This window comes from Dipodomys ordii, unplaced genomic scaffold (genome assembly GCF_000151885.1).
Source record: "Dipodomys ordii isolate 6190 unplaced genomic scaffold, Dord_2.0 Scaffold255, whole genome shotgun sequence".
Taxonomy (NCBI): domain Eukaryota; kingdom Metazoa; phylum Chordata; class Mammalia; order Rodentia; family Heteromyidae; genus Dipodomys; species Dipodomys ordii.
The window spans coordinates 516,108-520,879 of NW_012267471.1; the positions used below are offsets into that span (position 1 = coordinate 516,108).

Genomic DNA, 4,772 nt, shown 5'->3' on the forward strand with positions numbered 1-4,772 from the left:
TGGCACATGCAAATCATCAGCATCTGGACAAGGTTAAACACAACTGTACCACTGCCTCATCTCAGTAGATCTACACAAATTAGAGTCTCAGGAGACTTAGGTCAGGCAACAGTCTGTATTGTAGCCACAGAAGAGAATCAGCACATTTCTTCCTGTGGGTGGAGCAGACCACTGATCTCATTGAGGATAAAAGTCCCTTTTCTTTTTATTTCTTTATCTGAGACAAGACCTATCCATTAAAAGGTTAGTTCCAGAAATTTATAGACGTTTGCACAACACTCATTTGTCACATGCCTTTATTATCCAGAGCAGGAACTTTGGGAATTGCTCTGATTCACTGATCATCTTTATGTGGCAATTTGTCAGCACTGCTGTCCTGTAATGCGATCCTTAGAGATAAAATAAGAATGTGAAGCTATTACATTGATTAGAAAGTAGTTAAATTTGTGAATTGTGCAGCACAGCCTTGTTTTCTCCTATATCTCTGAATTCCTTGCATCAGCAGACACATAAAAGCAAGACATTTTCTTCTCTTCAAACTTGACCAATCTTTTCCACCATCCTAGGGGTGTGTATAATTTATAATGTCCATTATTGAGGTCTTCATATTCCTTCTGGGTTTTAAACATTTTAACCAAAGCTAAAGAGATTCTTCTTGAAAAGAAAAATAAACTCGGGATATACTGAAGCCTACTGAGTTGCCTAAACCTACATATGTTCCTTTCATTTGGTGGTCTCTTCTATTTGAGAAGAGAATACTGTGTTTAACAGCTGGGTTAAAGACATTGGGCCCAAGTAGAGCGAGTAGAACCATGGAAAGGAAGATCATGTTGGAATTTTTTAATAGAATCCAGGAGCCAGCAGTACATGGAAATGTCATTCATATTGAGAGGAGGCAACATGGGCTTAGAAGCAAGAGTGAGGAGAGCTGATTGTCTATGCCAGGGAGAAAGCACATTGCTGGCTGCATTGAAGGTGCTGAGGTGGAATGAGACACGAAGACATCCATATGGGCCTGTGCAATTGTCAGGGCCCACAAGTCACTACTGCATGGGATGCAAAGTTGACTCATCTCAGCAGTGTTATGCCAGTCTGAGTAATATATGAGCAAATATGTGAGGGGGTTGTATACTATTATCATGTAAGTGACAGTGACAGCTGGTGTTTCTCATCATCCAAAAAAGTTGATCATATGGCTAAATTCATGAGGGATCAATGGAGCCGATAGTCATACTCTTGAGGGAAAGAATTGTAATCTAACTACAGGAGAACTTTGTCTAAGAATGTATTTCAGAATAACCTATTGCTGTGCATGCAGGTGGAGAAATCACCATAAACTCACACATATATTTATGTATAAGACTAGATTAATGAATGTGTGGATGGATAATTTTTCACAGCCTAGAAGTAATGATGCTCTAGTTCAATGAATAGATAGCACCATCACTAATGCACCTGTAAACTTTCTCCAATAAATGAAACAAGTGACCCTTGTGGAAATAATTGATTTTTTTTATCAAAACTAAGAAAGTGTAAGATAATTTTGGACCATTTTGCGCCAGAAACAAAACAAAAATTCATGGTATGCGAGGTAAAGGAAAAATGGAGAGAATCAGCTAGCACGGTATGCCCAGTGGTCAATTTCAAGGGATTTTGAATACCTTATAAACAGTAATATACACCATTAAATCAATTGTAAATCCTTGGATTCACCATGATATTTTCATAAGAAATGGGATATTCTAAAATTATTAAAAGCTTCACACATTTTCATAAATTGCGAAAGGGAAAAAATTGTTACATAGCAGAGAAATCTAGCAGCCATCACTAGTCTAAAATTGAAATGAAGATCACCAGTAATAATGATTCAAACCATGGGTCTGATAAGAGTCACCATAAAAAGAACAGAGTGGCATTTCTAGACTTTGCTCACATATATGTACAACTGAATATAACCTGGAGGAAAATTGCATGAATCTAGTTTGAGAGATGATCAGAAACATGGCTGCTGTGCAGTCACTAAGAATGATAAGACCATGATTATATCCTGTTTTTTCTTACACAGTAGGATGCAAAATAACATATTCTTCCATTAGAACTCATTCATCATTTGGCAATATTTCACTGGCAGTAGGCAGAGATTTCAGTTTATAGAAGAATAGAGAAACCAAAGGTATTTCAAGGAGGAAGCTCAAACAAAATTTAATCCAAAGGTTCATTTGTTATAGAAAGATAAGATTTTTTCCTACCTCTCTCCTCTGTCCTCCTGTGTCCTACTTCTGTAATTAGGAGAAGGTTTTTCCTTGCTGTTAACAAATTGTAGGACTGTGTATTCTCCTTGCCTCGCACAGGCTTCCATCTACCACTAGGATCTGTTTCTCTCCATGAGGTCAAGACAGGTAAGATCAACTTGGACAAATGCAGGAGACAATCACTGCCCAGGGAATGCCCTCTCAAACAGGCAAATCATCTGTCCTGCAGTGGGATTAAATTAAACATCCTTAAAAGCAAACTGCCTATAGATAACAATAGCTATTTGTAATTAGAGCTCTGAAGTGCATAACAGATGCATTGGAAGGAAGAGCAAACATATATGTTCATTGTTTCATCTATGACCAAGGCCATGAGTTATTGATTAAAGAAGGAAAGTAACTTACATTTTGAAGGAAGTATCATTATGAATCAGAGCAATATAACTGATCAAACATAATTTCTCTCCCTTTGCCTGTGAACAAATCACTTAAAATGAAGATTGGTTCTCTTCATTAACAGAGATATTAAAAATGGTCTAAGAGGCTCTGTTACAAGGGGATCCAGGTTTTTTTTAATGGAGTCAGGGTCTGGTTCATGTTACTCATCTGGGTGTTTGCTGATTTCCATTTGCAGGGACATGATGGAATGAAAAATGAATATCCTAATTCAGAAGATGAGTTTGTTAAATGGGCTTCAATAAGATCCCACGGGATATTTTTAATGAACCACAGATGTTCAATTTTAAATTATTTCCTCTTCCTCTCATTCTAATCATCCTAAGAGGTGAAGAGACAAAATGTGTTCCAAGATGCCCACTACCCACTTCCCTTGAGTAATAGTGTTGCTAGAGAGAGTGGCAAAAGGGGAGCAGGTGGGGTGGTGTGGCTGAAGTCTCAGGAAACAGGACAGCATGAGAAGTATTTGTTCATTGTCTTGCATTTGCATCAAAATGAGTGTTCTGTAAGATCAGAGGTTTGTGTCTACAAGTGCTCATGGTACTACAAGAGTAAGAGCTCAAGAACTGAAGGTATTTAAGCTTCCCCCCAGAGGGAGCTGTGGCACCTTAAATCTCTTGGTGACAGAGGGATTGGTTAGCATTTGAGATGTCATTGGGGGAACTAGTTGTCTTGAGGTGCAGCAATGAGAGGGATTCCTAAGTATGTGAGAACTCATTTTCGAAGAAGGTGTTTGCACTGATGTAAATTTAAGAAGTCTCTTTGGACAATCAGGATGTGTTAGCTAAGAACTCAAACATGTGAGGTCATTGTGTTTTCTATTCTCAGATTCCCATTTGGTCTCTTTCATATTACTATTGGGACCTTATTTGTTCCATTATATTCTTCATATATTCCTTTTTAGGTGTTTGATCAAAGATCAGAAGCTTCAATGATGTTTAAACATTCCTAGCATTTATAATCCATAAAATAACTACTTTGAAGTCTCATTAGCATTTGGTGGTTGGTTACTGATGTCACTGAGCTTTCTTAAACTTTTCATTTCCAATTTATTGTTTGAATCTCTAATGGCTTACCTTTATCTACATAGGATGACAAATGCCAGTGATGGTCCAGGTTTCTACACTACAAGTCCATCCTGCTTCTTCCATACACCCTGGTGTGCAGATTGAGAGTGCATTCAATGTGCAGCCAGGTCACCTCCCTTCCCTTTGCTCAAGGCCTCTCTTGTGTCTCCGTCACTCACACATGGAGTGAGGTTTCTGAGAAGAGTATTGAGGGGAGGCCTAGGAGGGATGGGGGAGAATGATGAAAGGGTGTCATACTTATAAACTGCACTTGTACTTACAAACTGATTTGTTGAATGGTTACCACTTTGTACAACTACTTAAAGACAATAAATGTATAAGTAAAATTAAAAAAAAACATTTTGCAGAACACTGAATTCAAATATTATCGGGGAAGAACATACAAAGAAATAGACAAAAAAAGATCACATAGTACATTAAAAAGAACAGCAAGAAATATAAAAAATTGTGTCCCTCTCTTGGGGTTCATTTCACTTAACATCAGCTTATATGGTCATACATATAGAACTTTCTTGTCCTAGGCATATACTAGTTATTGCAGATAAGGGAAACCATATAACCTATGGTGCTTTGGGTCTGACCCACACCACTTAATATAAATTTTCCAGGTCTTTCCATTTCCTAACAAATGGGGTGAGGCCATTTTTTATGGAGGCATAGATTTCCTTTTCTTAATCCATTCATCTACTGAGGGGCATCTGGGTTGGTTCCGTAGCTTAACTATGGTGAATAATGCTGCGATAAACATAGTTGTTCTGGTAGCATTAGTATGGCCTTGTTTGTGATCGTTTGGGTAAATGCCTAAAAGTGGGATTGCTGGGTCATAGAGGAGCTCTATGTGTAGTATTTTGAGGAACCTCCATACTGCTTTCCAAAGTGGTTGAACAAACTTACATTTCCACCAACAATGCAATAGGGTTCCCTTTTGGCCACATCCCCTCCAGCATCTGTTATTATTAGATTTCTTGATTAAAGC

At 38.0% G+C, this 4,772-nt stretch overlaps 1 pseudogene; it reads right to left on the minus strand.

Moving 5' to 3' along the window:
* Positions 1-334: 334 nt before the first annotated feature.
* Positions 335-4,772, minus strand: part of LOC106000976 — an 11,478-nt pseudogene continuing 7,040 nt past the window's right edge.